The following is a 10,452-nucleotide window of genomic DNA, read 5'->3' as shown; positions in this document are numbered from 1 at the left end:
AACTTTCACATGAAGGCAAGCTGTCTGTCACTGTACTCTTCATAGCAGCAGGGTCTGAAATTCATTGGCCCTTTATCTCGATCAATTTTCTGTGTATCCCAACCGTTGCTCCTGTAAAGTCTATCGTTATTTTTACTCTAATAACATGGAATTATAATTTTATGTATTTATTGTTGGTATATAGGTTAAAATAAATAAACTTATAGGAATGTGGTGGAATAACAAGATTTAAAATTTTCTATGTAGTGAAATCGCGTGATTGTGAACAGTCTTCCGAAACGATGTCAACGAAAATAAGCAAATCTGAGTATTTCAATAGGAAAATGCTTTTATGCTTTAATATTTTGCATAAGTTTATATATAATTTCATAAAGATCAACTTCCAGTTGAAAGGTAGGACGAATTAGATACGTATGGGTGAAAACTTCTGTTCATACGTTGGTAGTGTCGGGAAAATATTATTGGAACCTTTCTCAGCACTAGTTGGCAGTTGGCACTTGGCACTTGGCAGACGAACTTCTAATGGTATCGTAGCCATGGCGGGACTATTGTGTGGGTCTTTTGAACTTCGTGATTACCGTGCTCTGTACCACTGCTCTCCGTCGTTTTCATTCTCTTTAAGCCTTGCACGCGTTGGACAGTTAGTAATGGCTGCCAGTCGTCTTACCTATTTCTCCTTTCCTTGTCACTTCCGCTGGGAATACGATGCCAGGATACTCCTTCCTTGTCACTTTCGCTGGGAATACCACGGCAGGATACCAGGCGTCCCATTCCTACAACAACACAATTGAACCATTGCTTATAAATAAGCCGCAGATTAACTCATTACCACCAAGATATTCAATGATCAACGTGTTACTGTTTGGAAAAGACGTGTTGATGACGTCACGGTAATTACTCTTATTTCTTGTGATCATTATCTTCACAGTGGTATACGTGTGTGCAACTTAAAATTGTAGAAAGCAGAAGAATTCTTCAAGAGAAAATGGAATAACATTTGACAGGTAAGCAAGGCATATCGTATGTTTTTTTCTGTTAACGTGTCATATTTTCAGCGTTTTTATTTATTTATTTTGTGTGGCACACAAGTGCTAGGAAATTTCAGTTTTGAAATTAGAACATCATTCATCTTATATAGGTCACATATCAAGGTAAATAAAGATTAAAGATCTTGCTCGTCATTAAAAATGCCTAGTATTAATGATAAGTCAGTAGGCCTACAGCATTGGTCTACCAGCTGTGTTAGCAATTTTCGCCTTTGAAACATGTCACTGTGATTCATGAACATCTGCTACTTTTGTCAGTCATTAAGACTTCTTTGCAGTGGGCAGTATTGTAGGACACTGTCATGGCATCAATTTTTCATTGTTATGTCAAACATGGTGGCTACCTCAACGATATTCCCAAAACGTTACACTTGGTGAGAGAGTATTTCAGGAGGAGGCAAACAAACCCAGGAAAACAAGTTATGCTATTCGATTGCATGCAATATGAGCTGTATTTTTTATACGTAACAAATTCTGGTTTGATTTATGCTTTCGTGAAACGATCTCTTTGGGGATATATAGCAAGAATTGATGAAGTTTGGTAGTGTGGGTTACACGTTGTCCAAAAGCATTAGTTAAGAATTGCTACAGTATTTAGAGCAACTTAATTCTGAATATACAAAAATAATTCCTCTATGGTAAAAAGTTTTCATATTGTCATGCCAATAGGAAAAACGAGTCTTTCAGAATAGCAATAAGGACAAGAATCTTAGCCAAGAATATGTTAGGCCTATACAAATTGATTCGGCAAGTATTTTTACCGTTCTGTTCGTTTACGAACATTTTTATTCTCACAAAGTCAAACTGGTAGATATTATTTAACGATTCTCTCCGAATAGTGTTCCAAAGCTGTTGGTTATTATAGTTTACAAGATGCTGAGCGTGGCGGGAAAAGAATATATCATATTTTGCTAAACGAATTTTCAACATCCGCTAAAGAAAATGTATGTTGTAGAACAAATGCGATTCCACCTTCACAGTGTTGCTATTTCTTGCTCGCCATTCAAAATGCTTGGCGGTAAGCGATTGTTGTTATCGACAAACACACTATTCAGACAGTATGAACGTTCTTCACATAGATATAGAGAGGAGAGATTGAACAGACAAGCGACGATTGCGTGCACCTAAGGAGCCATTGTTATGCGATAACTGTCAGATATGGCATCGGTATCAACTGCGAAGACCACCGGCAAAAAGCCACTAAAATGCTGGGTCATCAACTGTGTCAATTACAGGAACCAGTTCACGAAAGAACAGGGGCTCACATTTCACAAATAAGAGACCTATTTCCATTCATGAGAATCTTTATGACTGTTGAAATAATCTCAAGTAAACTTGTGTTAGATCGCAGTTAACTTCACTCCTGCTTTTATATATAATAAAATACGTAATGAATGTTGTGTTGTTTATCCGTGGTACGTGCATACAGATCGGAAAATATTCCAAATGACGAATTGTAAAGAATTAAAGTTGTTCAGTGGGCTGAAATCCACCTGAAAAGTCACTGGCATGTAGGGTTATCATCAGTCCATACAACCATGGTTATGCCTAACTATGTTCCCTACTACTTGTACTACAACAATGTACATAGGCTAGTATCGTAGACCTAGGCCTGCTGCAGTTTTAAGTGTTAATGAAATATTATGGTCAAATACCGAGTAGCCAGCCTCTAGCGTAGCGTGACCACCATCCTGAAAAAGTACTTTAACACGTTCTGTAACACAGGATAGACATTGGTCAAGAGCCAGCGTTCGTCGAAACAATACATCAAGACCTATAATTTCCTCTCGAGTCACAAATTAATGCCATATTTTCCAATTTTCGTGAAGGTGGTCGCGGTACGGTAGAGGTAGCCGCCAGGTGGCCACTCGGTATTTTACCCTATTTACATGTTATCAGTAAGTTCTCAAACCTGGTATGGAGAGGACTCTGCTGAATTTGAACGGTAATTAGTTCTGCTTCTAGAGTAAAACAGGACTAAATTTATGGTGGAATGAAATGCACATAACTTCGACAAAATGGCCAACTATATTGCTCAAGTGTATACAAACTACAGCAGACATATTTAAAATTTTTATTTCAACATGTAGTACACATTGTCATTGGTAAATGCTACAAAGATAATTTACCTTCCAGTAAAGACTGCTGAGAAAATAACCATAATGTAGTTGCCCTATCTACAAAACTTTATGGCTTAACCGTAGAAGAAATATACCAGCAAAATCAAATATTTTTATTTCTGCATACAGAACATATTGTATTTAGTAAATGGTGCATAAATCATTTGACAGTCTTGACGGAGATCCGAGAAAACACGTTATAAAGAGCACAAAATCTCATATAAGATTGTTTGGGTTTGCGCTATGGTTTACATATGCACGATCACATAGCAATGGCGCCAGGCAGTGCGCGCCACGGACTGCTTTGGCTGTTATACGGTGTCCAATCAACGCCATCTTGGTCCAATCTCTCTCTCTCTCTCTCTCTCTCTCTCTCTCTCTCCTTCTCCTCTCCCTCATCTCTCTCTCTCTCTCTCTCCTCTATATATATATATATATATATATATATATATATATATATATAGAGAGAGAGAGAGAGAGAGAGAGAGAGATTGGACCAAGATGGCATTGATTTGCATCGAATATATATATATATATATATATCTATATCTAATATATATATATATATATATATATATATATATATATATATATATATATAGTGTTAAAAGATAATGTAAAAATTATTAATAGCTTATGTACAGATATTACAATAATAATAGTGAAATATAAATCAGCATTTAATAGTTTTTGTAACAGGGAATATAGAGGATTACTTATTTGTATGTATATAGGTCACTGATTATTCGATGCAAATCAGCATTTCCTTTATTTGAAAAGGAGAATATATATATATATTTCATTTATTTATTTATGCATATACAGACCACTGATCGTTCGACAAGGGAATACATTTTCCTATTGAAGTTGTAAGCATTAGAATATATTTTATATGTAAAATTCTTGACTTCATTTCCATTCCATTTTTCTTAAATATTTTTAAAGATGTATTTAGTTATTTGTATGTACAGACTACTTGATAAGGGATTGAATTACTCGTAGGTCAGTCAGTGCAGGTGCTGGACTGAGATTAGGAGGGAGATCGTCACACTATGTGTAGTCAATTGACTTTTCCCGCTAATCTGGTAGGATTTAATAAGTAAAGAGATTATGGAAACTAATGCCACTTTTTATTTGTATTTTTCTGAACATTTTTTACGGCATATAGAGTTCGTTATTTCATTTTATGATTTAAACAAGTATCAGGTGTGATGTGTTAGTAATAATGCAAATTTTTTATTCATTTGGTATTTAAACGGTAGCTTCCTCTTTGACTCTCCTGCCTAGAGCTGTAAAGTGACATTTTATCAAAATGTTTCGTATATCTTATTTCAGTTGAAGTTTTCTCTTATGATTCTTTTACATAATATCATCCGTGTTATTGATAATGATATTATAATGATGAAAACGCATTTCCCTTCATCTAACAAAAGCTTAAGTCATTGTTTGGTGAACGAACACTACTGGAGGAGACGTGGTGTAGTTTTTATTTATTTAATTTTTTCTTCGTGTACTATGTGCAAGTATTTGAACTTTCATTATTTAATTCATGTCGTGATTGCTCGTTTCAGAATGATTAATAATAAACACCAAGAGAATATATACTTATATATATATGTGGCATAGCTTAGTGATAATTTCTCTCGACACTGTGATCAAATAAAAGGTATTTGCTGCGTCTCATTTTGTTTGGTTAAATCAAATCACGCCAAGGGAAATAAAAGTAAATTAGCTAATGTTAAAGAGGACATTACATTACAACTTACCATCGTCAGCCTAATATTCTTGCAAGAAGTGTCCGTCTTCTTCTTCATTTTCCTCTGTTAAAACCAGATTAATCGTTTCTCTAACAACCTTTTACCTGTTACAGAGCCTTTTCCAGTATTATGGAAAACTATTCATAACCATTTCACTGATGCAAAGTTCGTCAGCTTAAAGGAGCCCATAATGCTTACTATGATGCACTGTGAATTTGCGGTTTTTTGTTTACTTGGAGAGTAAGCCTACGAACTACTTTGTTGTTGTTGGGGGGGGGGGTAGGGAAGGTCTATGAAAAAGCCTATAAAGGTCTAAAAAAGGTGTTTCGCGTCGGGTTAAAGATACAGGACTTTTAGGAGAGGATATTTATGATTTTTTATTAGAATGAAAATTTAAAATATAAATAATGTGCTTGTTAAACAATACAGAAAAGTTATTTCCAATAGAATATAACGTATTTACTCTAATTTTCGTTGGTGAAACAAGGCTCCATTTGACAGTAGATTTTAGTACGTTTCAATTTACGTTAATAGTTAGGAATGTGTTTACGACTTATGCGTGAGGGGAAAATCTTGCACGCGTCTCGAGTAAGCTGGAGGTCGGATCACGCCTTGTTTTACTGCATTGTTGTTTATGCATGGACATATGTGTCGAATTATCTGTTTGTATTTTTTTTTTAATTTAGTGGGAATACACATACAAAAAGAATAATACACTTTTAAGATCGTTTAAAACTATTTAATAATAATAATAATAATAATAATAATAATAATAATAATAATAATAATAATAGTAATAATAATGATATCAATGAGGTTGGTCTCCAGGGTATAAATTATTTTCAACATGGCCACCAAATCCTAATTTGCATATAGATTGCTATGAAATAAACATTTCCATTTGCCTATGAATATGGATTCACGAGAAACAGTAGCGTTCGACATACGTGGTCTCCCACAAGTTATTAGCCATGACTTCCATTCTCATATATAATTATATATATATATATATATATTATATTATATATATAGATATAATATATATATATATTATGATATACAATGATTATAATCACTTTAACACGTGTTTCATTTATCACACATTACCACAGGAGGAGGAGGATGGTCCTTATCGGTTTCAACTTTATTTCCAAGCCATTGACGAGAGACTGACATACGTATCCTTAGAATAACTATATATATATATATATATATATATATATATATATATATATATATATATATATATATATATATTACGAGCCAGCACTGATAGGTGTCAAAGGAGGTGTGGCTTCAGAACTCATCAGGGCTAGTGGTGGAAATCGTCAGGGCTTATACCCCATCTCTTATTTATGCACACACAAATATACCTTACAGCATTCAGTAGCAAGAATGTTATTATTTTCTCATCATTTTTACGCTGATGAAGACGTGGAGGAGGCCATTATCCTCTTGTGTAAAAGTTTACCAACGATCAACACTTCTTAACTATATATATATATATATATATATATATATATATATATATATATATATAGATATATACCACACACACACATATATATATATATATATATATATATATATATATATATATATATATATAATGTCAATTCTCTGATATGTATGAGCTTTAATTAGAACAAAGATGATCTTGTTGATAGTTTGGTAAAAGTGTAAACATCTGCAAGAAGTTTGGATAACACTATTATATTTTAATTCGTAGTTTATTTAGGATACATTCTTAAATTAGAATAGACCTCCACGTTTGTGCCGGCTATTTTTTTAACAGGTTATTTTTTTTTACTTTTAAACAACTGAAATACAGTGGATTTTTCTTTATGAATATCATAAGAACTCATAATTGTTACGGAGCGAAGGTATTCATGTTTTTATTGTTATCCAGAAGTACAGCTATACTAGTCATTTGGAACTTTAGTATGCTTGAATCAGCACTATGCGTATATTTTCTACTGGGTAAAGTTTAACATAAATAAGCTGAATTGGTTGCACCAATACCTACAAACTCGTTTGCATCAAGTTGTTTACCCATAACTGAGAACATAATCAAAATCAGACGAACCGGGAAACACTTCAGAAATCGGTCTTAAACCAGGATCTGAATTGGTCCTGCGATCATCGAATTGCGGGTTGAACCTAGAAGGTCGGAAAGTTGTCGGTTTTGGGTTATCTGAGAACCCTTCTCTGATGAAGATTGGGCCGCTTTCTAAGATGACTGTGGTACCTGGGTCGTCAGATTGGCTTCCTTGATCCTCGTAGACCGAAATGAATTCTTGGGATTCGCTGGGGTCTCTAGGAATCTCAAATATGAATCCAGGTCGATTATTTCCAGGTTCGACCACTGGCCTCACGAAGTCAGGTACCCCGAATACAATTCCAGGCTGATTTATTTCAGGCACTGCGGTCTCAGAGCTATTGTCTCCTTGTTGACCTTGTGACCCAATGCTGTAGGAAGTGCCGACTATTCCTTCCTTTATTTCATTAGCTGTGTCATTCAACGCGAGTTCCTCGACCTCCGCAGGAAGTCCTCTGTGTTCGGTATTTCCAACAGCCTCAACCTCCCGGTTTTCAAAGAACTCGCTCGCGTATGTGTCATCCAAAGACCCTCTGGTCCTTCCAGCAGTCGGATGGTGACTGCCCGGATCATATTTTCCATCGGTTGCCAATTCAGTCGACGAAATCTTAAAAGGCAACTCAGGTCGTTTTCTGGGTGATTGCGAACGCAACCGCTCAGCTAAATCATAGCCCGGGAGCCCCCTGGTGCCAGCGTCATACCCTCCTACGATAGATGCCATTTTGGGTGTGGGTTTTGCGGAGACGTGTGCAAAATCCCCATCTGTTAGATGGTGGTGATCAGGCCCCTCCCCCTGGCTGGACGATGGGGCTGGCTCACGTGACGAAATCATGGGTTTACCGGCCCCAAGGGCTGCGATGAGTAGTTCCAGGACTGCAATCGCTAGGTGGTGTTGCTGGAAAGAGATATTAGAGACCGTTTCAGGATAACTCCACACGCTTTTTATAGTTAATTTCTGAGAGAAATTAACTTAAAATTCAATATAATTATCCTTTCATTTGCATTGTACAGAATAATCACACTTATAATTAAACTATCAGACAATTGAGATCACCTAAACCACTTTTTACAGATTTTTCTGAGAGAAATCAACTCAAAATTCAATAAAATTATCCTTTCATTGGCATTATAAATAATAATCATACTACCAATTAAACGACCAGACATTTGAAATTTCCTGAACCAAATAATGTAGAATTAAGTACGAGGTTTAGAAAAACATGAGACAATCAATAGAGTGATTTTTTGTATATATGCTAAACTGGAGTTTAACATTTGTGTGTTGTTTTTTTTCTTGTCACTTGTAGAGTGCCACACTAATTAAACTTTTGCACCCTGACCATGGTCCCATTGCTCCCAGTTTCAAAGCTTTGCCTGGAGAATTGTCAAAAAAGAATAAGAAGAAGAGTGACTGAAGTAATGACAATACAATCGCCCACTGAGCTTGGAGTAGCAAATGGACTCTATATTTCCTGGTCTGCAGAGGATGACATACTGGCATCTTAAAGGCCTTTATCTAGCCCAGATCTGATAGAAACCAAGGTTTGAGAAAAAAATGAAATGGGAAAGAAAATTCCAAAAGTGGAGAGAAGAAGAAGGTCCAGAAATGCGCAATCAGCTGGTCGTTAATTCCTACAGAGGAAATGCAAGAAGAGGTGTCTGGTGATAGTTCACTCTCGACGTGGTTCGGAAGTCACGTCAAGCCCTTGGTCCCGTTGCTGAATAACCACTGGTTCCTAGCAATGTAAAAACACCATACAAACAAACAAAAACAAGAAGGGGTGTCCTGATGAGTTTGGAACCTGTCTGAGTATAGGTACTCGCTCCATTAGGCCAGTGTGACAGAGGCCAATTTGCACCAGTTGAGAAGAGAGAGAGAGAGAGAGCATTGATGGTCTAGGTAACTGATCGAACAAAGATTCCTTGATATAGATACTATAGCGAGGGAAGAAATGGTGTTTCACACCAGAATATATGACAATATTCCAAGAGTAAAGATATCGTTTTAATTAATAGCGACTAAGGACTATGGCTTACAAAAGTCAAACTCAACATTACGGGCTTTAGGCAGAGAGTACTAGCAATTTACAGTGTGGGATTGCTCTAAAAACATTTCGAAATATATCGAACCCTTACAATGCTGATGGAATTGATTGTATTGTAATAACGTATATATATATATATATATATTATATATATATATATTATAATATATAATATATATAGATATATATATATATAATATATATATATATACATAAAACTTGTTCAGCTCAACAAATCGCTGAGCAAGGTACTCTATGTGTTCCCGCATAACTTTGAAACTCACTAAGCAATTTTCAAGCAAACTTGGTATACATATGGCTTACTATCTGGAAAAGAATACTGTAAGGGCACCAAATGAGAGAGAGAGAACATTTCATTTATGGTTTAGGTTTTGATCGAACAAAGTGTCTTTGATCCATACTATTTTATATATATCTATATATATATATATATATATATATATATATATATATATATATATATAATAGTATGGATCAAAGACACTTTGTTCGATCAAAAACCTAAACCATAAATGAAATGTTCTCTCTCTCTCTCTCTCTCTCTCTCTCTCTCTCATTTGGTGCCCTTACAGTATTCTTTTCCAAATAGTAAGCCATATGTATACCAAGTTTGGTTGAAATTGCTTAGTGAGTTTCTAAGTTATGTGGGAACACATAGAGTACCTTGCTCAGCGATTTGTTGAGCTGAACAAGTTTTCTGAAATATAGTGTCTGTACATATAAACATTGTTAAGGAAGTCCTCCACAATGGGTGTCCAGTCACCATTCAGCAGCTGAGATATTTATGAGGCAAGAACCATGGTTTTGTTGTCCTTTGAAGACAACTACGGAAGGGTATACGGCTTTATTACTCCTGCGTTTCAAGAATCTCCTGTGTCTATTCCCCCTTGTTTTTATTTGTCTCATAATTTATGCATAAATCGATGCTTTAATGTGACTTGCAAGAAGTGTCTTCGCCACCCCTCATGTGAGAATATCAGTCATTTCACGCTCCATTCATGACACACTTCCCTATCCCATAACTGGCACATCCAAATATTGACCTCTCTCTGAATCGACACACCCGCTTTCTTGTATAAACCCAGACTGATCTTCACCTATCTGTCCTTTTGTGATTTACCTTATTTCCTCAATAAAAATCCTACTAGACGATTTCCTTGGCATACTAAACAAAGTTATACGCCTATAGTTTCTAAAGAGTACTTTATCGCCATATCCTAATGCAATTAAACAGTTTTTTTTGCCTTCCATTCCCTCACAAGCTGCCCTTCATCCAGATATATAAACGCTGATGAACCACGGTTACACTTTTAACAGTATACAACTGCATCTCACATGTCATTCCATCAGTTCCTGGTGTCTTTA

The 10,452-nt window shown here is 35.6% G+C and overlaps 1 protein-coding gene across 2 annotated transcripts in view; it reads left to right on the top strand.

Annotated features, from left to right (window-relative positions):
- Window positions 1–504: 504 nt before the first annotated feature.
- The window catches only part of LOC135207224 (B9 domain-containing protein 2-like), an 81,947-nt gene continuing 71,999 nt past the window's right edge, over window positions 505–10,452 (top strand). The window contains exon 1 of one of the 2 annotated variants that reach the window (XM_064238849.1): window positions 505–1,004. The gene's annotated coding sequence lies outside the window, so the exon portion shown is untranslated. The remainder of the gene's footprint in view (window positions 1,005–10,452) is intronic. The other variant, XM_064238843.1, reaches the window with a different exon arrangement.

The sequence above is a fragment of the Macrobrachium nipponense genome, chromosome 32 (assembly GCF_015104395.2).
Source record: "Macrobrachium nipponense isolate FS-2020 chromosome 32, ASM1510439v2, whole genome shotgun sequence".
Lineage (NCBI taxonomy): Eukaryota > Metazoa > Arthropoda > Malacostraca > Decapoda > Palaemonidae > Macrobrachium > Macrobrachium nipponense.
Note: the sequence above shows the minus strand (reverse complement) of the source record. Positions and strands in the feature narration are given on the sequence as shown.